The sequence below is a fragment of the Elephas maximus genome, chromosome 24 (assembly GCF_024166365.1).
Source record: "Elephas maximus indicus isolate mEleMax1 chromosome 24, mEleMax1 primary haplotype, whole genome shotgun sequence".
Lineage (NCBI taxonomy): Eukaryota > Metazoa > Chordata > Mammalia > Proboscidea > Elephantidae > Elephas > Elephas maximus.
The window spans coordinates 52,085,180-52,112,376 of record NC_064842.1 but is presented as its reverse complement, the minus strand read 5'-3'; positions in this window follow the sequence as shown (position 1 = coordinate 52,112,376).

Below are 27,197 nucleotides of genomic sequence, written 5' to 3'. Positions count from 1 at the left end.
TATTTAGTTTCAGTTCCAGTATTTATTACTGAAGAACCTAGCCTTTTGCCTCTTTGTTAGTGATGCTTTTCAGAGCTGTTATACTATCCTCAGTAGGTATTTTCATCTGTTTGCTAAATATCATTACGCTCCTATATACACTTTATATTTAACATATTTTCCTTTCATTGTAAATTGTTATGTAAGGTATGCAAAAAAAAGTGAATAGTGCTATTGGTTAAACAGTCCAGGCATTTCCTTGCTTAAAACCTTAAAGGGAATTATTGATTATAGGCTATTTGCTGGATGAAGTCCACTAGCTGAATGCAACTAATATTTACTCAGGAAAGTTGATTAATGTTAGCACTTATAAATGTATACTATTAAAATTTATTTACTGTATTAGCTTGACATGCAGTTGATATCACTATATCCATGGTATGTGAATGTGACTGGGAGGCATGCTGTGTCACAGCTCTAGGAGAGAGAAGAATAGCAGTTTAGTGGTTGGAGTACATCCTGTGGACTACAAACTGTCTGAATGCATCAATGAATCAACCCTAAGTGCCTGCACATCTGCTTTTTGAGCTGAGCCTATTTTCTTTTTCTTGAATGGTAACACAGGTTTGCAGTCTATAGAGGAAAAATCCACTCAATCATTGAAATAAGCTTAAAAGGACTTACTCAGTAAAATAAAAAATATATACATTTGATTGCAGAGAAGCACCAGTTTATGTATGTGTAAACTGTTGAGTCCACCAGGAGAGCTTCTAAGAGGAACAAGTATAGCCCAAGGAACAAAGGAATTATACTACAATCATTAGATTGGTTAGTTTTTGGTTGTGGTCACAAGAAGCGTGGGTTAGAAGGTGTAGAATGGGATTCTTTTGGATAATTAAGTACAAGGGAAGGCTACGGTGTTGGGCTTTGGGAATTACAGAGGTCTTCAGTCATAGTCACAAATGCTTACATTGCATATCCTTCAGGAGGGGTCATAAAAATATCACAGCTTGAAATAAAACAGTCTTAACCAGATTCCTCAGAAATAAATAACCACTTGGTACCAAGGTTTTATTTCTCAGAAACACCTTGTTAATACAAAATTCTTTTAAGATGCCTCAGAAAATTTAGATAAGATTAACTCCATGACCCTTTAAAAACAATTTTTACTACATTCCTGTCATAAGAAAAACATCCCTCAGAGCACTTTAAATGACAGACGACTGTGTAAAGATTTCTTTCCTTAGAGGATATTTCCTTTACATTCTGACTTTATAGCACAGATAGAAAACTTTGCCAGTTACTAAAAATTAGGAGGAGAAATGGTGAGCATTTCTCAAGAAGTCTAGACTGGCTCTACTGAAAACAGCTAGGCAATTAAAGTGTTCCAGGCAGGAATGTGAAGGACCAGCTTAATCTATCAAAAACTGAATTTCAAAATTTCATGAGTTTTCCTTTTGAGTGTATTTTTATTTTTCCTTTTTCTTGACTTGATCGCAGAGAAAAAGTAACTGTATTTTTCCTTGAGTCTCATGATAAATAACTCAGGGAGCTATATCAATGACAGATAGTTGTGAAAATTCTGAGCTATCACCGTTGACAGAGCTGAGTAAATAATGGGCCCAAAGATAGGCTTCTGCAAAGAAAACCTTTAAACCAATTCCATTGTTGAAAGCAATAGAGACAAAAAATTTTAGCTTTTAGACATTTTACCCTGGTTAAGATCTTTATGGGAAATTTCTCTCCTACACAGCTGAGTATTTTATCAACCTGTTTCTTGCCTGTAAAACTTTGAGAGTTCAACAGCTTTCTTTCATTCCATCCTGTCTCTGCCCCATGCAGTCCAGGCTAGCAGTGTTTCTGTTGGTATAAAATCCCCTCAAACCTTGTGGCTCTGTTGTGAATGTCACAGGCATTAGGCAAGAGTATACACCACAGATCTTTCCTGAATACTCTCATCTCTACTTCTGGCTTCTGCTGACATTGTTGAGTGTATCCATGAGTCAAACAACTAATCTATTCAGCAAAAGTTTGTTGTCTTATTTATCTAGTGCTGCTGTAACAGAAATATCACACCTGGTTGGCTTTAACAATCAGAAAGTTATTTTCTCATGGTTTAGGAGGCTAGAAGTCCAAATTCAGAGCCCCAGTATTAGGAAAGGTTTTCTCTCTCTATCGGCTCTGGGGGAAAGTCTTTATGTCTTTTCATCTTCTACTCCTTGGTTCCTTGGAGAGCTCATGTGGCATGCTATGTACCTTCATCCACCAGTGCTTTCTTGCTTAACCTCTTTTTATAGCTCAAAAAAAATTGATTTGAGTAAAAAAAAAAATTTTTATTTTTTTTACACTAATATTGCCTGATTAACTTAACAATGAAAATTCATTCCCACATGGGATTAGAACTACAAATATTGTTCTGTTTTTAGGTACCATCAAGTCTGTTCCTACTCATAGCAACATTATGTGCAACAGAACAAAACACTGCCTGATCCTGAGACATTCTCACAATCATTGTTATGTTTGACTACATTGTCGCAGCCACTGTGTCAACCCATTTCATTGAGGACCTTCCTCTTTTTCACTGATTTTCTATTTTACCGTGCATGATGTTTTTCTCCAGGAACTGGTCCCTTCTGATAACGTGTCCAAAGTACATGAGATGAAGTCTTGCCATCCTCGTAACCAAGGAGCACTCTGGCTGTAATTCCTTCAAGACAGGCTTGTTTGTTCTTCTGGCAGTGCATGGTATATTCAATATTCTTTGCCAACACCATAATTCAAAGGCATCAATTCTTCTTCTGTCTTCCTTATTCATTTTCCAGCTTTCACATGCATATGAGGCAAACGAAAATATCATGGCTTAGGTTAGGCACACCTTAGTCCTCAAAGTGACATCTTTGCTTTTTAACTCCTTTGCAACAGATTTGCCCATTGCAATATGTCGCTTGATTTTTTGACTGCTGCTTTCATGGACATTGATTGTGGATTCAAGTAAAATGAAATACTTGACAAGGTCAACCTTTTCTCCATTTATCATGATGTTACTTATTGTTCTATTTTGAAGAATTTTGTTTTCTTTATGTTAAGGTGTAAACCATACTGAAGGCTGTAGTCTTTGATCTTCATCAGTAAGTGCTTCAAGTCCTCTCACTTTCAGCAAGCAATGTTGTGTCATCTGCATATTGTGGGTTGTTAATGAGTCTGCCACCAATCCTGATGCCCCATTCTTCTTCATATAGTACAGCTTTTCAGATTATTTGCTCAGCATACAGATTGACTAAGTATGGTGAAAGAAAGCAACCCTGATGCACACCTCTCTTGATTTTAAACCATGCAATGTCTCCTTGCTCTGTTGATCAATTGCCTCTTGGTTCTATGTACAGGTTCCTCATGAGCACTATTAAGTGTTCCAAAATTCCTGTTTTTCCCAATGTTATCCATAATTTGTTATGATCTACGCAGTCAAATGCTTTTGCATAGTCAATAAAACTCAGGGAAATATCTTTCTGGTATTCTCTGCTTTCAGCCATGATCATCTGATATCACCAATGATATCCCTTGTTCCATGTTTTCCTCTAAACCCAGCTTGAGTTTCTGGCAGCTCCCTGTTGATGTACTGCTGCAATCATTTTTGAATGATCTTCAGCAAAATTTTACTTTTGTGTGATATTAATGATATTGTTCAATAATTTCCACATTCTTTTGGATCACCTTTCTTTGGAATGGGCACAAATATGGATCTCTTCCAGTCTTTGGCCAGGTAACTGTCTTCCAAATTTCCCAGCATAGACAAGTGAGCACATCCAGCACTGCATCCTTTTGTTGAAACATCAATTGGTATCCCCTCAATTCCTGCAGCTTGTATTTTGCCAATGCCTTCTTTTTTTTTTTTTGTTCAGTGCAGCTCAGACTTCCTCCTTCAATAACAATGATTCTTGGTCATATGCTACCTCCTGAAATGGTGGAAGGATGATCAATTATTTTTTAGTACACTGACTCTGTGCTTTCCTTCCATCTGCTTTTCATGATTCTGTATCATTCAATGTTTTGCCTATAGAATCTTTCAAAATTGCGACTTGAGGCTTGAATTTTTATTTGGTTCTCTCAGCTTGAGAAATGCCGAGGGTGTTATTCCCTTTCGGTTTTCTAACTCCAGGTCTTTGCACGTGTCATTATAATACTTTACTTTTTCTTTTCAAGCTTCCCTTTGAAATCTACTGTTCAGCTCTATAACTTCTTTAATTCGTCCATTTGCTTTAGCTACTCGGTGTTTTAGTCTTTTCTTTCTTTTTAATGATGTTTTGCTTTCTTTGTGTATGATGTCCTTGATGTCTTTCACAACTTGTCTAGCCTTTTGTAATTAACGTTCAATGAGCCAAATCTATTCTTGTGCTGGTTTCCAAATTCAGGTGGGAAATACTCAAAGTCATATTTTGGATCTCATGGGATTGTTCTAAGTTTCTTCAGTTTCAACTTCAAGTTGCATATGAACAACTGATGGTCTGTTCTGCAGTCGGCCCTTGGCCTTGTTCTGACTGATGATATTGAGATTCTCCGTACTGTCTTTCCATAGATGTAGTCGATTTGATTCCTGTTTTCTCCACCTGGTGAGGTCCACATGTGTAGTCTCTAATTATGTTGTTGAAAAAACATATGTGCAATGAAGAAGTCATTGGTCTTGCAAAATTCTGTCTTTCGATCTCGGGCGTCATTTCTGTCACCAATGTCATATTTTCCAACTATTAATTCTTCTTGATTTCCAACTTTCACATTCCAATCACCAATGCATCTTGATTGCACGATTGATCAATTTCAGACTTCAGAAGGTAGTAAAAATCTTCAATTTCCTCATCTTTGGCATTAGTGGTTGGTACTTAAACTTGAAAAATAGTCACAGTAACTGGTCTTACTTTAGATGTACAGATATTATCCTACCAATTACAGTGTTGTACTTCAGGGTAGATCTTGAAATATTCTTTTTGAAGATGAATGGGATGAATTTGTCGTTCCTGGCATAGTAGACCATATGATTCCTCTTTTAAAATGGCCAATACAAGTCATTTCAGCTCACTAATGCCTAGGATATTGATCTTTTTGTGTTTCATTTTTGACAACTTCCAATTTTCTTCCTGGATTCATACTTCATACATTCCATGTTCCCATTCTTCATGGATGTTTGCAGCTGTTTCTTCTCATTTTGAGTTGTGCCACATCAGCAAATGAAGGTCCTGAAAGCTTGACTCCATCCTTGTCATCAAGTTCTACTCTACTTTGAGGAAGCCTGTCTTCCCTAGTCTTTTTTTGAGTGCATTCCAACCTAAGGGGCTTGTCATTTGGCACTATATCAGATAATGTTCTGCTGATATTCATAAGGTTTTCACTAGCCAATTTTTTTTCAGAAGTAGGCTTCTTCCTAGTCTGTCTTAGTCTGGAAGCTCTGCTGAAAACTGTCCACCAAAGGGTGACCCTGCTGGTATTTGAATACCAGTGACAAAGCTTCTAGTATCACAGCAACACACAAACCACCGCAGTATGAAAAACTGACAGATGCATGGTGGACCACAGGTACATGGGTTAGGATTTACACCACATATTTTTGAGGGACACAATTTAGTTCACAACATTTGTCTTGCTAGATCCTTGTCTTTCTCTCCAGAACATGCTTTCCCAAAATGAATTTCCTGAGCTTAGTATCATTTGCAATATGGATAAGCCTATAAACCCCCAAGTCATCATCCGCTGGTTCCTTTTTCCTAAACAGTTCCTTCCTCAATTTATCTCTCTCCTCTACCATTTTACTGTAAGCAACAAGGAAAAGCCAGACCACACCTTCAAAGCTTTGCTTGGAAATATCCTCAACTAAATATCCAAGTTTATCACTTACAAGTTCTGCTTTCCACACAGCTGTAGGAAAAACTGTTAACTTGACTCAGGATTCAATATTTGTCTCTCCTGTGTTGAGTAGCAGATGAAATTTTCTTTAGTACTTTCCAACTAAACTGGGCTGTTTGGAATCTGCCTTGAACATGGATAGTTAAGGGGTCAGTCAGAGATATCAGCAGAAATTATTAGCATAATTCAGGGCTATTTCTCTCTGGTTTTCTCCTATATGGGACTTCCCCCTGTCTCTTCAGGAATGGTAGGCCAGAACTATGTCCTCTGTTTCTTAAATCCAGTAAGACTGAGGAATTTTTCTCTAAGTTTTAGCCCCCCTAAATGGGTTTACTTTAGCCTGTACTCAGGGAAAAATATATAAAATGAGGAACAATAATTCTATTCTTTTCCTCCAAGTGCAAACTCACATTTAGCATTTGTTTCATTTTATTTGTTTTGTTGTTGTTTTGTAGTGACCATAGGATTGGTCCAATAGGAGTTACCAGAAGCAAAAAAGTTCCATTTGTAATTAATAATTAGCTGGTGGGGAGGGACTTTGGGACTATGTAAATATCTCGTTCCTTTTGGAACTTTGGAAATCCCTTTATTTCTTCCTTCTTTCTTTCTTGCTTGACTAAGCATTTCCTATTGTCTTGAATGTATTACAATCCATTTATAACATTATTTATTTTGACACTAGAAAAAAGCAGCCTCAAGTGTCAGCCTCATCTCTCCAGGCCTCTGTCCTTCTTAGGCTCATGATCTGCTTAATAAATATTTGTAGAATGAATAAATAGATGAACAACTTATTGCTAGTCCTTATAGGACAGTTTGAAAGCATAATGGAATAATGTTGAGGGGTTAGATAGATATAAATCTTCATATCTGTGGACTTCATGTATTTGCATTGATTATAATAGAACCCTATAATCACTACAAATACTCTTGGTTTCCCAGAGAATAGTTTTGGAGAGACCTCCAGCAATGCAAAATAAATAAGTAAATAAATAAACAATTAGTACAGGAGAGTCTGAAGCACTAGAGAGGAATTGTTTGTGATATGTACAAAAAAATGATGACAACAATGAAAAACCCATTGCCATCTAGTCAATTACAACTCATAGCAACCCATAGGACCAAGTAGAATGGCCCAATAGGGTTTCCAAGGAGCAGCTGGTAGATTTGAACCACAAACCTTTTGGTTAGCAGCCAAGCTCTTAACCACTGTGCCACCAGGGCTCCATACAGAAGAGGCACATTGAAGGGAACAGCTTAGAGGACTTAGAATTTTATAACACATAGCATTCTTTCACAACATTTTATTTAATGAGATTATTACTGCAGGTGATTCTAAGTAGTATGTAGGAGAGTTTCTCTAAGACAATTTAAGAAAGACTGCTAACAGCTATTGATCTCAGACAATGACTTTAAGAAATTTGTTAGATTTTTAAGACATCCAATGTTGGTTTTGGGTATACTTTGTTTTATTTTAATAGTCACTCCTGAAGTTCTGAAAATAAAAAGGTCAGTTCTTAAAGTAAAAGGATTACATATAGTTGGGGAAATACATTCCCCAAAATCAATTCTGGGTATCCCATGGGAAAGAAAGAAATAATGCATTGGATATTAGTCTGGGATTAAAAGGTCCCTTGGATTTATTCATAAGGGCCAGCCTCATGTTTTAACCTGTTCCTGATCCATTTCCCATTTCTAACACACTTCTATGAAGATTGTATGTATACCTCAAAAGGTTTTTAAGACGAACTTCTGGCACTGCTTGGACAAGTAAAATATTTGCAAAGCAGCAGGATGAGCTTAAATTTAAAAGCATATTCCTGCTTTGAACTGTAGTCTATTTTAATTAAGTTACATAAACTTTAGTTTATATGCTCAGAAAATATATTTTTGATTCTGACAAGTGTTAATAACATACTTATAAATATTACAGGATGGTCTGGAGCATCTATTTATCCTTTTTGTTAATAAAAATAGTCAAGATAAATTTTTGCAAGGTACATTGCATTTTTAACACTGACTTTTAAATCTAGTTCATCACTAAGATGGAACAGTTCCATATTCCTGGTTATATTTGTAGATTTTTATCTCAAATCATGTGCAGTATCTTTTGATGTTATCAGATTATAAAATTTTATTTAAATTTTACTGTTATGTGTTTCTTCGAGAAGCATATATTAACTCAGATATATGGAAAATTACCTCAGTACCCCAGACTGAAGAGTACATAAAATCTATCATTAAATCGCTCAGCACTGGATAACAGTAACTAAGACTAATTTTATAGCAGTGGCCTGCAAATGAAAATGTGTTCCAGGGCCAGTAGGTAAATAAATTACTAAGTAAGGGATGTAGTAACTAATAAGTAGTATATTTTGCATCTAAAAGCATATAAAGTCATTTTAAACATTCTGCTAACCAACATAACTCCTCATCAAATTTTCAACTTCTACTCGAGAAAAAAATGTATATATACACACATATATTAAATATATGTACATATTTTTTATATATATATATATGCATATATATCTCCTATACCATTGCTGCTGAGTTGATTTCAACTCATAGCCACCCTATAGGACAGAATAGAATTGCTCCATAGGGTTTCCAAGGCTGTAAAATTTACAGAAGCAGACTGGTACATCTGCTGGTGAGTTCAAACAGTTGACCTTTTGGTTAGCAGCCCTGGTGGTGCTCCTCAGGAGAAAACCTACCAGGTGCTCCTCAGGAGACAAGACCTGGAGATCTGATCTCATAAAGATTATAGCCTAGGAAACCCAGTGGAGCAGTTTTACCCTGTCATATAGGGTCGCTATGAGTAGGAATTGACTCCATGGCACAAAACAACATATGTTGTTGTTGTTGTTAGGTGCCAGTGAGTCAGTCTCGACTCATAGTGACCCTACATACGATAGAATGAAACACTGCCCGGTCCTGTACCATTTTCAAAATTTTTGCTATGTTTGAGTCCATTGTTGCAGTCACTTTGTCACCCCATCTTGCTGAGGATCTTCATCTTTTTTGCCAACCCTCTCTCTACTTTGCCAAGCAGGATGTCATTTTCCTGGGACTCGTACCTCCTGATAACATGTCCAAATTCCGTGAGACAAAGTCTTGCCATCCTCACTTCTAAGGAGCATTCTGGTTGTACATCTTCCAAGACAGATTTGTTCATTCTTCTGGTACTCCATGGTATATTTAATATTCTTTGCCAAGACCATAATATAAAGGTATCAATTCTTCTGTAGTCTTCCTTATTCATTGTCCAGCTTTCACATACATATGAGGCGATTAAAAATACCATGATTTGGGTCAAGGGCACCTAAGTCCTCAAAGTGATATTTTTGCTTTTAAACACTTTAAAGAGGTCTTTTGCAGCAGATTTGCCCAATGCAATACGTTGTTTGATTTCTTGACTGCTGTTTCTACGGGTACTGATTGAGGATCTAAGGAAAATGAAATTCTTGACAACTTCAGTATTTTCTTCTTTTATCATGATGTTACTGACCAGTCCAGTTGTAAGGCTTTTTGTTTTCTTTATTGAGATGTAATCCATACTGAATTCCATAGCCTTTGATCTTCATCAGTAAGTGCTTCAAGTCCTCTTCATTTTCAGCAAGCAAAGTTGTGTCATGTGTATATGGCAGACTGTTAATGAGTCTTCCTCCAATCTTGATGCCATGTTCCTCTTCATATAGTCTAGCTTCTAAGATCAAATATGTATTTAGTCTATTAGAGTAAGGTAAGCTATGCTGCAGTAAAATAGAACTCAAATCACAATAGCATAATATTACTTCTCACATTACTGTTTAATGTGTTGAGCAGGGCCTCTCTTTCATACATTGATTTAAATAGTCTAGCTTATTCCTTATTTTTATGTCACCAGCTTCTAGGTATGACCTCCATGGCCATTAGAACAGGATAAGAAATAAGATGAAAGTTTTCAAAGGGAAATTTTCAGCCATGCCTGGATATGATGCTCAGGATTCCTGCCTGTATCCCATTGGCCAAAATTCAGTCACACAACCTGGCTGCACAACCTGTTGCCAGCCAGCTGATTCTGACTCACAGTGACCCTATAGGACAAAGAAGAACTGCCCCCATAGAGTTTCCTAGGCGGTAGTCTTTATGGGAATAGACTGGCACATTTTTCTCCCACAGATCAGCTGGTGGATTCAAACCATCAACCTTTTGGTTAGCAGCCAAGTTGTAAACCACCACGCCACCAGGACTTTTTACCTGACTGAAAGGGGGGTGAGAAATAAGTCTTCCTGAGAATCCAGAAGGGAAATAAATTGGGTTCTTAGGGAAAGCATTGTCAAAAATTAGGTTTCAACAAAGCAATGTAATTTCCCTTTAATAGAGATTACTTATATTATGCCTTAAAAATGACAATAAAGAATTAAATTAGTAATTACATGTGACCAATAAGCTGAAAAAGTAAAAATACAATTAATATGTATTACTGCTTAAATACTAATTACGAATTGAGTGGCCGTATTCTATTCTGACACTCTAGTCATTGCAGATTTAAAAAATTAATGCAGTTTTGATTAGGCTTGTTTTTCAGGTTGTTTCAAATATGAAATATTCCAGGGTTTGCCTCCTAAAAATACCAAAATGTATATAAGACGCCATTCAGAGATGGTCATAAAGGATTGTGATTTGACCTTATTATGAAATGTAAGTACTAGGAAAATTGTTCTAATAATCTTTAAGAATGTTCTAGCTTTTTGTTTTTAATTAGGTTGATGATCACAGAGCTAGAAACTGAACCTGTGCCTCTTATTAGAAAATAGGATTTAAGTAAGGCCTTCCTTTGCCATCCAAGCCATGGAATTCATCTGCTGAAATTTTACGTGTATAAGGCTAATCAGAGATGAAAGTACAGTAATATCACCAGAGAGAGAAGAGGAGGTATCATTTAAAAATAATATCAGAAAGATGAAAATTCAGCATAAACACAAGTTTACAAAGTATAATAGAGCATGTTATTGTTCCCAAATTGTGACAGTTAATTCTGTGTGTCAACTCGACCAGGCTGTGATGCCCAGTTGTTGGTAAAACACTAGTGTAGGTGCTGTTATAGACCAGTTTGCCTCTATTAAAGCAGGTTACCTTCTAGAATGACTGCCTCTTGGTTTATGCACAGGTTCCCCATGAACACAACTAAGTGTTCTGGAATTCCCAGTCTTTGAAATATTGTCATAATTTGTTATTATCCACGCAGTCAAATGCCTTTACATAGTCAATAAAGCACAGGTAAACATCTGTCTGGTGTTCTCTGCTTTCAGCCAGGATACATCTAACATCAGCAATGATAGCACTTGTTCATGTCTTCTGAACATGGCCTGAATTTCTGAGTTTCCTGTGGGTGTACTGCTGTAATGATTTTTGAATTATGCTCAGCATATTTTACTTGCTTGTGCTATTAATGATATTGTTCAATAATTTCTGCATTCCACTGGGTCACCTTTGGAATGGGCACGTGTATACAGACCAAGAGGCAGTTGTTTGAACAGAACAAGAGGATACTTCTTGGTTTAAAATCAGAAAAGGTGTGCATAAAGGTTGTGTCTTTTCACCATACTTATTCAATATGTATGCTGAGCAAATAATCTGAGAAGCTGGACTATATGAAGAAAAAGGTATCATCTGGATTGATGGAAGGCTAATTAACAACCTGAGACATACAGATGATACAACCTTTCTTGCTGATAATGAAGAGGACTTGAAGCACTTACTGACGAAGATCAAAGAGTACAGCCTTCAGTAAAAAAAACAAAAATAAAACTCTAAATAAAATTCATTTGATTTTGTTCCAACTTGATATATATATCTACTACCTATTTGTAAGTTTGTTGTACTATGATAACTTTTATGCTGCTATGTTGCAAACCCTACCACCAATATTTCAAAATCAGTAGGGTCACCTAGGGTGAATAGATTTCTGTGTAGGTTCCAGACTAAGACTAATAATAAAGGCCTGGCAATCTATTTCTGAAAATCAGCCAATGAAAACCTTATGGCTCACAACAGAACATTGTCTGACTTGCTTGATTTGGACATGTTGTCAGAAGGAATCATTGTTAGAGGAGGACATCATGTTTGGTGAAGTAGAGGGCAAGCAAAGGCAAGGTAGAACCTCAGCGAGATAGATTGCCACAATAGCCGAAATGATGGATTTTAGCATGCTGGTGTTGGTGAGGATGATGCAGGACCGGGCACCTTTTCCTTCTGTTTTTAAGAAAGAGCGCAATGAGTCAGAGTCTTCCCAATGGAAGATAAGAATGCCACAAACTTTTTTAAAACCTTCAAAGTTTTCCTAGTTCAAATAAGTGTTTAATGATAGTGATGCTTAATGTCTCTTTTCCCAGGCACAGTGCTGGGTGAAGACATTAATTTACTGAATCATTATAATGAATCTAAGAGGTGAGAAATAATAGTCCTCATTTCACTGGAAGAGAGGACTCATAATTTTAAATAATATGATCAAGATACACAACTAAAACCAAACCAAAACCAAACCCACTGCTATTGAGTCGATTCCAACTCATAGCGACCCTATAGGACAGAGTAGAACTGCCCCATAGAGTTTTCAAGGACTGCCTGGCAGATTCCAAGTGCTGACCTTTTGGTTAGCAGCCATAGCACTTAACTACTATGCCACCAGGGTTTCCAGATACACAACTAGTGGGTGTCAAAACTTGGATAAAACCAAGGCTGCCCAACTCGAAACACATATTCTTAACTTATTTTCTACATTTACCAACAGGGACAAGATTGAAGTTCCCTGGGTTGAAAAACAGGCAGATTAGACTGAAAATCCTTGAACTGAGCTACTGTAGCTCCTGGAAGAGGACCATGGAACAATTGATTATGAGAATTGTAACTTCTTCCTTCAAGGAGATACTGACTTTAATAAATGGGTTGGGGGCCTAAATCCACAGCTTGCTGTATGTTATAGATTGGAGAAGTTATTTGTCATTACCATTAGTAAAAGCAACAGCTACTATTGTTGAACTACTTATATTTTCCAATAAGGGTGATAAATTTTACTGGTGTAGTTCATTTGAAGATAAGCTATTTAATGATATTCCTACCTGTAAAATGAAATATTATTCTTCCTCTCCTAAATTATTGGGATGGGCAAATGAAGCAATACATATAGAAATATTTATAAACTTCAGGTACCCTATAGCATCTGTTTGTATTCAGTATTTTATGGGGTAGCAAACTTGTTTCATACACTGAGTTTTTCAAAGACTCCACAAGGCTGCTCTATATTTAAAAATAAAATATCTGAGTGTTGGGAGTTATTTAGAAAAGACACAAAATTTATTGTTTAAAATTTTCAGTTGACATTGTACTTTTCTAGCTCCTGGGTATTGGAACTAATGACTACAAAAGGAGTAGAAATATAGATATGTTTGAAATGAACTAAATCTACAAAAAAAAAAAAGGAAAAAAAAATTGCCACCTAATACACATTTTGAATGCATATTTGATAAATGAGGTAAGAAGAAACTGTCGTTTTCCTTTAAGAAGTAAGCAGCTAACAGACTCAGCCATCTGTCTAAGGCTGACTGTGTAATGAGATTTCAGAAGTGTGAACAAGAGCACATGACTGAACAGAGAGTTCTAGCACAGTGCACCATAAAATGATTAACTACTAATTTAACAGAGTTTTGCACGGAAGTCTAGTCCTTTTCTGTAAGACTGGGTTTTTTAGAAAGACTGATCGGAAGCTATTATTAAGGAAGCAAAGCTAACTCCTTTCAGATGCAAGGTTTCTGTATTCCTGATTGCTCTTATTCCAGCCATATGGGCATGGGTAATAAGCTTGGCTTCAAGGGGAAAAACACTAACAATTCCACAAGTGAACTAATTCATCAAGGAGACAAAAGTCATGTAGAATAATTCACAGGAGCAGAGTGCATTCAATTGTATGGGGTCATCACACATGATTTCATTGTAATGAAATGATGAGAAATACTCTCCTCCTAAAATCAAGTGCTTCACATTTCATTAAACAGTATCAGAATATCTACTTACACTATCAGGGGACAGATTTTTTTAAGTGGTGCCCACAGTGTATTGAGCTCCTTTTTGCATGCAAAAATGATTTTGTTGACATGAAAAATAAGTAGTTACATCACTTTTAATAAAATCAAAATCCCCCATTGCTCTGTTCAGTGGCAGAATTATATCCCAAAATAAGGAGCTTTGGAACAGAGAGAATACAGCTAAGGAAAATTTTTAATAAGGCAATACTAATCATTTCAAGTTGTATTTGATGAACATCATACATCAGGAACTGAAAAGCTTTTTTAAGACATGGAGATTTTGTCTTCACTAAAAAAAAAAAAAAAGAAAGAAAGAAAGAAATTTTTTTTTTTTAGAGAAAGGACTTTTTTTTCCCCACTTTATTTTTTAATAATAAAGACTTCAAGCAATTTTATTTTTTTTTGTTTCTGAGAGTGAAAATATACGGAGAAGATAATGAGTTTGGCTTAAATAAATCTGAAACTACACCACTTGTTATGATTTTGAGGATGGTAATAATGATAAAAATGATTGTTATGGTCGAAACGTTACTTCTCTCAGTTTAGGTAAAGGGAGTAGTGTGTTACACTCGTAAATTACATCTCTTCTTCCCCTCCGCCTGAGTTGAAGGTGAGCAGGGAGAATACAAGCCAAGCCCAAGCTAAGCCCATTGCCATTGAGTGGATTCCGGCTCATAGGAACCGTGTTAAGATAGAGTAGAACTGTACCAGAGGGTTTGGAAGCAGACTGCCACATCCTTCTCTTGCAGAGCAGCTGGTGGGTTTGAACTGCCAAACTTTTGGTTAGCGGCCTAACGTTTAACGACTAAACTGCAGCACCAGAGCCCCTTAGGGAGACTACCAAAAAAAAAAAAAACCTACTGCCGTGGAGGCAATTCCAACTCATAGCAACCCTATAGGACAGAGTAGAACTGCCCCATAGAGTTTCCAAGGAGCACCTGGTGGACTCAAACCGCCAGCCCTTCCATCAGCAGCCATAGCACTTAACCACTACACCACCAGGGTTTTCTAGGGAGACTACACAAGGGATAAATATACATAATTTGAAAGAAAAAAAAAAAGATAAAGTGATACCCAATGTATAAATCAGAAACATACAGAAATATTTTTAGCTGCATCTAGAGATAAACAAAATTCTGAAATTACTGTTGTTTCAAGCTTGATTTGAATGTTTAGAAAAAATAAGGGTGAAGGGGAAACTACCAGTTTCTGATTCAATATCAGTACATTTATAAAGTAGGTGCTATTCACCAGGTATTGGGCTAAACTCTGTTTGTGGAGTATGGATTTGAGAACACATTGTTTCACAGAATGGAGAATCATTCATATTTTTCATTTATAAAGAATGCATTTTATGTTCTCAATGTATCTTTAATGTCATTTTAAATTACATAGGTATTCTTATGCAAAAATAGGCAAATATTGATAAGAAAAATAAAACAAAAATAAAAACCTATTGGATTCCCACTACCCGGATTATTTACTATTCACAATAATAATATTTCTAATAAGCATTTTCCAGTTCATCATTTAAGCTATAGTTTTCGAGTAGAAACAATGTGCCAGGTACTGTCAGACTCTGATAATAGGGCATTAACTAAATAAACATAATCCCTTCCTCATGGCACTTAGTAGAGGGAAACAACATAAAATAACTAGAGAAAATAAATTTAAAAGATTATGTAAGATAGTAATGAGTATTATAAACATACTTTCAAATGGTAATATGATTACCATCTGAGCTACTTTTAAACAGATTAGTCAGCAAGAACAGTTCTGGAGACATAATTTTAAAGAAAAGACTTAAATGATAAGAAAAATCAATCATGAACAAATCCAGTACGAGCATATACTATGAAGAAGGAAAAGGAAATCCCTTGACAAGTTTATGTATTGGGAAGTAAGCCAGGGGAACTGGAGAAAGAAAAGAAACACTGTTGGGGATCTTAGAAGAAGAAGTCAAAAGGAAAGCAGTAGCCAAATATCCCGACAATGTTAGGAATGCTGAATTTGCTTCTAAGCATAATGGGAAAAAAACTGGTGGTTTTTACAAAGTGTGATAATCTGTTTCACTTCTGGCCAATACAGGGCTAGTGGAAGGGGGAATGACAGACACTGTTTTACTTCAGACTTAGATTTGGCTACAATTAGTGGAGGTAGCATAGATGGGAAAAATCTGGGATCATATTGGAGGTGAAATTGGAAGGACTTGTTGATTGTCTAAATGTAGCAGACGAGAGAAATCAGTTACAAATACTGTGACCTATACCTAAACAGGTGGATGGATGAAGACACAGAGATACCTAAGTAGGAGAGATATCAAGAATATCATTTGGCTATGTTAAATATTGCATGACTATTGGAGATGTCAGATAGGCAGCTGGGAATACAAGGAAAGACATTAGAACTTCAGTTTAAATTTAAAACTCATCAGGGTATAAGTGACATTTAAAATATAGGATTGATGAGATCCTCTACATAGAGATTTGGCTGTGGAGTTTCTGTTTATTCAACCGGATGCTCTACTTCCAGCCTTTTGAACCCTACTCTATGCCCTGAAATACCGGCCTCATATGAATCAATCTTCTAGGACTGAATTGCGTATGGACTGCATTGCTTCCTTTGGATTGTGAGAATAGGACACTTCTTCCAGAGGTCAGAAGGTGGATGTCAAGGGGAGAAGAGTTGCTCTATCTGTGCTGGACCTTGGTTTTCCATTCGACTTAATGGCACTGGGTTTTTTTTTTTTTTTTACATTCTTCTAAGATAATGGCAACTACAGAAAAGTCTTTCCCCTACAGCTACAGAGACCAGTTTCTGGAATCATATTCCTCCCCTTGGATTTTCAGAACTAGAGATGGCAACAATTTCCTAGTGCTGCAAATTCAAAGGTGCTTGAATTGAACACTCTTTAGTTACTGCTTTTGACGATGCCATCCGTTTCCTAGATGCCTTGGGATGAATTAGGACATTCACAAAATTAGAATTCTGGAATTGGCTATCTCACTTATTTCATGAGCACACAGCTTCCCTGCTGGGGTTAATTGAGACAATGATAATCCATGAAATGTGATAAAATTGCAATTGTTCTTATTATCAATGGTAACGGTATGAGATGGTGTACAGGTAGAAAGCAGGCATTAGAATATTAAATGGCAGTGGCACTTAATTGCATGGTGATACTTGTGATGACATCAATTACGGGATCCTCTAGCTGCTTCCAACTGTCCAAGAGGGCACACAGAGAGAAGACAAAATGAAAGTCTTGAAAACTACAAATCCTCTATGACAATTTCAAAAAAATTCCTCATGCCCTGAACCACAAGGAAGATAATAGCTAAGTTGCAATGTCAGGTCCTAATTGCATGGATGGTGGAGTTGCAGCAGCAAATTTAATATGCAACTCCACCAGGTCTCTTATTCTGAAGTCAGGGCACTTTTGTAGGAGAACTGTAATCCCCAAATAGAGAATGAGGCTAAGAATTCCAAATCTCTAAGTTCCTCTGTACTATTCTTACCAACAAAAGCAGCCTTTCTCCCACTCCAGGTCCAAGCAAAATAATCCTACCTTACATTAAAGCTTGTCAGTGACTTCACCTTCAGCAGTTGCCTCAAAAAGGGATACAAAGTTTCTTCAGAATTTATACCTCGGTTGTTTATTACCTCCAGGTCTATACGGAATTAGATTGCAGCATAGCCCTGACAGAGATGTACGAGGTCTGTTTAGGAGGAAAAAATAAAAAGATAGCATAAGCGTAAGTATAAACACCAAAGGAATATTTTCAAGAGCTCACCAGTTTGTGTCACCAAATATCTAGAGAATATGTGTAATAGTGGTTTTCAAGTGTTCCAGAACAAGTAGGATATATATATATACACTTATTTTTGTGTATATGGAAACCCTGGTGGCAGAGTGGTTAAGACCTATGGCTTCTAACCAAAAGGCTGGCAGTTCAAATCCACCAGGCTGTCCTTGGAATCTCTATGAGGCAGTTCTACTCTGACCTATAGGGTCGCTATGAGTCAGAATTGCCTCAAAGACAATGGGATTTATATGTGTACGTGTGTGTATACATATATATCCATATATATATGAATTCAGAATTTATTGTGTTGGCTTGAGTAACTAGGAGGGCATTGAGAAGCTGCTAGTTTGCTTTATTACAGTCTACACCCAGTGATAATGTACCTAGAACACTAAAGAGAAAGAAAACTGAAAGCACAGGGTTATGAAAATGTTGAAATGTCTCAATTATACCCCTAATCGCACTCCTCATGGATGCCTTTTATTAAGGCATTAAGAAATGTGTTGATAAGGAACACATCAGCATATTTGAAAAGCTATGAAGGCTGTCCACTGAAGGCTGGACATAATGGTAGGAGACACTGCAGAGGAATTGGATTTCCTAGTATCAGTGTGGATAATGGGAATCCAGGTTGGTGGAGGCCAAGTAGAAATAATTTACCATCAGAGGTTTAAAAAAAGAAGGTTCAAAGTACCATAGTACACCACAGTATATAGTGATGCACATTGTTTTGACCCACAGAGGTCTGAGGCATTAGTTGATAATTGAGTCTCTAGGAATTAAATAAAGTCCCTGTGTAGTACAAACAGTTTGTGCTCTGCTGGTAACTGAAAGGTTAGTGATGCGAGCCCACCCAGCCACACTGCAGAAGAAAAGTCCTGGCAATCTACTTCTGTAAAGGTTAAAAAAAAAAAAAATCAGTAATGATGAAAAAAAAAAAAAAATGATGACAGCCAATGAAATCCTGTGGGGCAGTCCTACTCTGTTTCACACAGGGTTGCTGTGAGTTGAAATTGACTTGACCACACAAGAAAACAATAACAATGTTAACCTAAAGTTTGTTGGTCCAAACCCACAGAGTGATACTGTGGAAGAAAGGACAGGCAATCTGCTTCTGTAAAGATTACAACCAAGAAAACCCTATCCCTACTACTACCCAGTGCCGTCAAGTTGATTCTGACTCATAGAAACCCTATAGGACAGAGTAGAACTGCCCCATGGAGTTTCCAAGGAGCACCTGGTGGATTCTAACTGCCGACCCTTTCATTAGCAGCTATAGCACTTAACCACTATGCCACCAGGGTTTCCATAGAAAACCCTACAAAGCAGTTATATTCTGTATTGGATGGGGTCTTCATGAGTCGGAATCCACTGGATGGTAACATGAAGAAAACGAGAAATTAAATAGATGAATAAGCTACTATGGCTTTGCTTGACCTATTTAAAAAAAAACAAAAAACGCACTGCTGTCAACTCATGACTATCCCATAGGATTTCCAAAGCTGTAAACCTCTGTGGAAGCAAACTGACACATCTTTCTCTCGAGGAACCACTAGTGATTTCGAACCACCAGCCTTTCAATTAGCAGTTGATTGCTTTAACCACTGCATCACCAGGGCTTGAACTGTATAAGAGAAAAAAAAAGCCTAGGTCTATTGAATAGAAATCTGATTCAAACCCCTATGATAGAAATATGGGGTATTTTACCAAGTTCTAAGATCTATAGCAGTTCACGCACTGACATGACTTCATTGGACAGAGACTATACCTCTTTGAGAAAGGTTCTGAAAAACTGGGCCAAATGTATGCCGTAAGTCTTCCAAGTTGCTCTTATTTACCAGGGTGACTATAATCTGGATACAGTTTAAAATACCCAGAGTTTCCAGAGATTATTATATACTGACTCACATTAATTCTCAGGATTCTTAAACACTATCAAAGTGAGGCTTACAGAGGACAGTTGTTTTCATACCATGGTGGATGCAACAGGAGTGAAAAATAGCACTTTGTAGTAATTTCCCAAGTATCAAGATGCTTATTGTAATAGATAGACTTAGAACCAGGTGGGACCCGAGCAATAGTTCCCTGACCCCAGAGCAAGGACTGCTAAGATGAAAAGGTGTGTTAGCTTCTGGTACTGCCATATTTTACCAAGGTAGTCAACCACAGCAATACTGCTATACATCCCCGAAGGAATTATAGGGACTGCAACCACCGTCAACTTTATTATGGATGATGCAGGGGGGTTGTCCCTATATTATTGAAAATTTATGGATCATTCTTGAGTGTTTATTCTTTGAAGTACATTGACTTTAAGAGTTATATAGAAATAATGGCAGTTTTATAACATCAGACTAACCATTGAAAAATATAGCCTATCCCTTCAATGATTTAAAACTTCTTTAATTTCTAACGGTAGAGTTTTCTTTATGGGTACTGTAGATTTCTTATGATGTAAGTTCCTTAATATTATATATTGTTGTTGATATTGTGAAAGGGATTTTCTTATTTGTTCTGGTTTATATAAAGTTTTTTAAATGGTTACATATTTATATGAACTAACTTTCTGAACTATCTTATCCTTTTTATTATTTTTAAAATTTACTGAGACTTTTTTCCTTTAAGAAATGTCATTGTTCATCATTAGTAATTTAAAACAAAATATGTGAATTCACACACAAATATTTTTAAATTGATACAGTTTGGAATTTGCTTCATCAGAAGTATGTGATATAACAATTAATTATTCCATCACAAATATTGCTATTAAAAACTTCTATTAGGCTGGCATTTTATTTTGTTTTAAAATATATATTTTAAAACATATTTTAACTATAATTTTCTGAAGTTTGCTAATTGATGAGGAAAATATCTTATTTATTCCTCAAATGAGTCCTAGGTTTGTTCAGTCACTAAGCAGCAGCATGCTGGGCAATAGTTAGGATTCTATCAGAAACTATACCAGGTCTTTCAACAGTGAGGATTTAACGTAGGCAATTGTCTGTAGAAGTATTGGAAGGCTGAAGCAGCAAAAAGGAAAAGACTACCCTCCTAGGGCTGGAAACATAAGGTAATATATATAAATGCTAAGGCTGCTAACCAGTTTGAATCCACCAGATGCTCCTTGGAAACCCTATGGGGCAGTTCTACTCTGTACTATAAGGTCGCTACGAGATGGAATATATATATATATGGAATTGTCCTTGAAACACTAACATCTCCATGGGTATTGAGAGGGAAGAGGATTCTTTGGCCCTAGTATAGAACCTCTTCCCACTGAATACCCTATGGAGATGTTAGTGTTTTAGAGGACCATTCCACATACTGAGTCCACCTATACTATACGCAATGAATTCCTGAAAATGTTTGAGAGCTAATGTGGAAAAGGTTGAACAAATGATTAAAAGATGACTTTCTAGCCAACAAAAGTAGTATAAAGTCCCTAATTATACCCTGATTTTTACATCAAAATTGCAATGATATAATTCCACCCTCTTTAAGAAGATGGTTTTTCTTTCCATTTGAATATCTCCACGATTTAACATATTGTTTTACCATAACTAAGTTCCGTCTTTATCTCAATTATGATGAGTTTTGAAACTATAATTATCAACACAACTACCAATCCTTCATAGTTCTCTTCTCTAACCATTTTATGAATAAATAAAATGTTAGAAATTCGGATAAATAATGTTACGCAGACAAATACGTAAATCCAAATATGTAAATCCAAACTCTAGTTTGAAAGTTAGGGCAATAATTCTTTGGAACAACAAGCTTGTTTGGAAGTTGAGATTGAGAAGTTTCATTTACTCATTAAAAAATCAATGTTAAGAGTGTTAATACATAATGAATAAAAGTGCATGTAACAACTTAAATGTAGAGAAATTGAGTGCTAATTATTAATTTTTTATAACACTAACTTTGAATTAGAGTCCCTGGGTGGCATAAGCGGCTAACAGTTCGAATCCACTCAGATGTGACTTGAAAGACAGGCCTAGAGGTCACAACCATAAAAATCCTATGGAGCAGTTGTACTTTGCTACGAGTCAGAATCAATTTAGTGGCAACAAATAACAACAAATTTCAATTCTACAGAAAAGCCTATGTGATGTTACTGTTACCTATCGATGCAACAAAAAATTCAAAATGTTTTCTTTGAAGCTATTTTTAAAAATGTGAGTAGATAAATCTTAAATTATCAGTTAATCAGAGAGCTTGCTTGACCAGATTACCCCATTCCCTGACTAGAGAGGGTCACTGAGTCATTGCTATGCTCTATTGGGTAAATACTAATCTTCCTTGTGTATTTAGGGAACTGGAACAAATCCAGATACACACGCTTCTTGGCATTACACTTCCTTTAATTTTCACATTTTAATCCATTTCCATTTAAAGCTTTAATCATCTTTTCAGTGAAGATTTTCCCTTTCATTCTTGTTCATGTGTCTGAGGAATTAACAGTCCTAGTCTCAGTGGTTTCATGTAATCAAAACTTCCTGACTCAAACAGTATGTGCAATCCACAGGGAGAAATTATTAAAAGGGCTTTGTAGTTTTGTTTAGTGCTCTGCCCAGAATATGAAAATGCAGACTTTTTAAATATATCTGAGAAGAAATTGCTGATTTGTTAACCCTCTGGAAGAACTTCTCAACTAGACATGTTTCATTATTTACAATATAAAATACTTGGAGTCAAATTTCTGCTAAAAATACTTTTGGGGTAATAGATGGTACAAACTGAGGCCAAGTTTTAGGTTTCATGGGTTCATTAATTTTTAAAGATCCAGACCAAACCACAACCTCAGTCACACGTTCGTTGAAGGTCTCCCAAAAGGTTCTCCAGTGGAAATGAGGTCATGGAGGAGGAAAATAATGGGGCAGGGATGTGTAGGGCTTTCCCCTTATGGGAAAGCTTCCAACTGACAAAGCGTCTTATCCTGAACAAGTTTTACATACCCAAGAAAGCTTGAGTCATTTCCTTGGAAAAATGTCAGGTGATGATGACTTGATGTCAAAGGACAAGTCAAATATATTCTTTAAAGGTACTTGATTATGAAGCAAATAAGAAAATGAGGCAGTAGCTCAAGGAGGCACAAGATCTAGATGCATGTTTGAGAACACAGATCTTGGAAAAATCAGATTTGGGTTTAAATCTCACCTCTGCTTTGTAAAGCTCATATGACATTGGGGAAACCATTTAACTTCTATATGCATGAAGTTACATATGTAAATGTGGATATTAATACTTATGCTGGAGGTGGTTAAAATTTCTGTACAGATGTTATTGTACAAGAAATATGGAGTGCAAGCACTTAATAAATTTAACTACTATTAATGTTATTAAAATTATTATTTAATGAGTTGAATAATCATATTAGTTCTTATTTTTAGTAACGTAATTCTTTTTTTTTTTTTAGGTTTGGCATGCCTTGATATATTTGTCACTGATCCTTTGACTACAGTAAATTTTATGTCAGTTAATTGAAAAATAAGATTTCTAGGCATAGGAGAATGCTGATTTTGTATCTATGAATTATAAGTGTGCAAGTTCTTAAACTGAGAATATCTATAAGATTGTTAAAATTTGAGAAGATGGATTTTTCGTTAGGGGAAAAAATATTTTGCCTTATTATTATTAATTTTTTCAACAGTCCTCTGCTTTTTTTTTTTTTCTATTAAGAGCAGTTTTTTTTTTATTAAGAGCAGTTTTTTTTTTTTAAGGAACTTACTACACACTTGTGTTGCTTACACAATTTACAACATTCTAGAAATTATTTTACATAGCATCATAGAAATGTATTAGAGAATTGATTATTGCTAAAAGTGTTTAAAATCTAATTCTTTGGGGTAGAGAAATTAGGTAATCTAATATTGAGAAAGTTCGAAGAGTTAGGCTACCACCTGTCTGTCAAGTTAAGGTACTGCTCTGCCTTGTGTGTTGCTATGATTTTGGAAGCTACCCCACTGGTATTTCAAATACCAGCAGAGTCACCCATGGTAGATGGATTTCAGGGGAGCTTCTGAACCAAGATAGACTAGTAAGAATGGCATTGTGATATACTTCCAAAATTTAGGCAGTGAAAACCCTATGGATCACAACAGAATGTTGTACAATATAGTGCTAGAAGATGAGCTCCTTAGGCTGGAAGGCACTACAGAACAGCTACAACAATGAACTCAAACTTACAAGCATCTTGAAGATGGTACAGGGCCTGGCAATGTTTTGTGCTGTTATCCATTAGGTTTCCATGAGTTGGAGCCAGCTCAACAGCAATGAACAACAATAGGAGAGTTGGGAGGGGGAAATTAAAAAATGCCTTCTCCTGGCTGGTAGACTGGAAGATGAGGGAAGCTGACAGTGTAGGAACGACATGGACATGCCGAGACACTTCTTATGCCAGGTTGGCAGGAATGTATTGGAGCAGCAAAACCTCAGCAGAGATTTGTCTCTAAGGTAAAATTCAGGGCAGGCTGAAAAAAAACAGTAATTAAAGTCTGAGAATTTAGCCAGGGTTTAAAAAAGAAAACAAACAGGTTGATAATTATTAAAATCAGGATGAGGTACATAAAAGGATATCTGCATTTCCAAGCTACAAGCAGATTGTGTTCCAAAAGTTTATTATTAAGTTATTAAATAACCAAAACATATTTTTCCCATAGGCTATATATATATATATTTCTCTGTTACAAAACGAGTAGGTATAATTTTGTGTGTGTGACTTAACTGTTATTGGAAACCTTGCTGACACAGTGGGTAAGTGTTACTGCTGCTAAACAAAAGATCAGCAGTTTGAATCCACCAGGAGCTCCTTGGAAACTCTACGGGGCAGTTCTACTCCATCCTATAGGGTCGCTATGAGTCGGAATCTACTCCACGGCATCGGGTTTTGGTAACTGTGATAGTGCTGGGGAAACAGTGATATTGAAGCAAAACTTTGGCAATGACGCACAAATCATAAGTTTGATGGTCATAACAACAATAGTAATATCTAATACTTATTGAGCACTTGTAGCCAGGCATTATAATTTTCTTTAGTTTTCAGAATTGGAAAACGAAACTGAGATACATAACACCCGATAAGTGGTATTGTTTTACCAATAGTGAAGAAAGCTAATTGTGTAACAAGCTTTCTAGGCAAAGAAATTTGGGTCAACATCCCAGCATCTTCACTTTCTGGCTATGTAAATTTGCTCAATGTGTGGAAACACTTAACCTCAGTTTCCTGCCATACAGCATGGGGATTAAAAATTCATACCTTGGAAGGATGTGGTGAAGATTGGTAGGAGGTAATCATAATTTATTAAAAGCTTAACTTGAGCCAAGAACTACTCTAAATGTTTTGCATACATGTTGGTTATCGTTGAGTCACTCCTGATTCATAGACAACCGCATTCATGCACAGCAGGATCAGATTGTCCTGATCCTTAGGGTTTTCATTGGCTGATATTTTGGAAGTTTGGTTTCTAGACCTTTCTTCCTAGTCTGTCTTAGTGTGGTAGCTCCACTGAAATCTGTTCAGCATCGTAGCAACACTCAAGCCTCCACTGACATATAGGCGGTGGTTGTGCTCGAGGTGCATTGACCAGGAATCGAACCCAGATCTCCCACATTGAAGGTGAGAGTTCCACCACTACTAGCTTGCTCAATTCTCAGAACCAATCTGTGAGGAGAATACTCTTTTATCATTACCATTTCACAGGGGAGGATGCAAAGGTGTAGTGGGGTTGAATGACTTCTGCAAAGTAACACAGTTAATATGTTGCCTAGCAGGTTTACAGGCCAGGCAATCTGGTTTCAGAGTGTACACATGCACACACACAAACACCCATAAATTGTGTGTTCATAATGCATTTTAAACACATAATAAACTCCTAATAAAGTATTATTGTTATGGTTATTATTGTAACCATTATTATTATTCGATAGAAACTAATTCTGTCCTAAGTCTCATTTCTGGAACAATGGTACTTTAGGATCTTGGAGTAACAACAAAAAACAGGCAAAAAAAAGAAATTCAGATTTGACTAACTCACAGAGATTTTTACATTGTGATAACTGATTGGACATAGGGAGAAGTAAGGGTTGTCTTTTCCGCATACTTCCAAAAGGGCATTCTACTTCCATTTGAAGTAGATTCTAGGGAATTAGCAAACAAACTTTCTCCACTCCCTTATTGGTCCCAGTTTTAGCAACATCCAAGTACCAGCAAATTAAGTCATTCTAAAGAGATGGGTTTTCATTGTTGCCTTTGATCAGAGCTCAGATATATTTATGAAATGTTCCTTCATGTATCTCCATTTAAATTTTTTGATAAGTTCAAAATGCATATATCATATAAATAATTGAAAAATAAAAAAATATATATGTACAGGGAAACCCGTGAAAGATAGAACTTCATGGAACTACCTTGTTTTTCTGGGTCTCCAAAGTTTTCCACTTTGAGGGATTGCAATTGTACCACTTTTCTAGCGCTCGTTTTAGTGGAAAATATTTGAGTTTCCCTTCTCTGACAAATTTCCACCTTACACAGGTTCCCACTTTTGCAGGTTTACTGAATATCGCCAGGATTTTCCTCTGAGGCACCTCTAAGTGGATTTGAACCTCTAACCTATCAGCTAGCAACACAGTAGGTTAGCAGTTTGCACCACCCAGCAGCTTTCTTCCAGTCTCTGTCTCTCTCTCTCTCTCTATATATATACACACACACACATATATATATTGTTACGTGCTGTCCAGTCAGTTCTAACTCATAACGACCCTGTATACAAAAGAACAAAACAGTGCCTGGTCCTGTGCCAGCCTCACAATTGTAGCTATGTTTCAGCCACTATGCCAACCCATCTCCTTGAGGGTCTTCCTCTTTTTCTCTGACCCTCTACTTTACCAAACATGATGGCCTTCTCCAGGCACTGGTCTCTTCTGATAACATGTCCAAAGTACATGAGATGAAGTCTTGCCATACTCACTTCTAAGGAGCATTCTGGCTGTACCTCTTCCAAGACAGATTTGTTCGCTCTTCTGGCAGTCCATGGTATATTCAGTATTCTTTGCTAACGTCATAATCGAAGACAACAATTCTTCTTTGGTTTTCCTTATTCATTGTCCAGATTTTGCACGCATACGAGGGTATTGAAAATACCAAAAAGGGCTATTGAGTCAGGTGCCCTTTAGTCCTCAAAGTGACGTTTTTGCTTTTTAACAGTTAAAAGAGGTCTTTTGCAGCAGATTTCCTAACTGCTGCTTCCATGGACATTGATTGTGGATTCAAATAAAATGAAACCCGTGATAACTTCAAACCTTTTCTCCTTTTTATCATGATGTTGCTTATTGGTCTAGATGTGAGGATTTTTGTTTCCTTTATATCGAAGTGTAATCCATAGCCAAGGCTCTGGTCTTTGATCTTCATCAGTTAGTGTTGCACGTCTTCTTCACTTTCAGCAGGCAAGGTTGT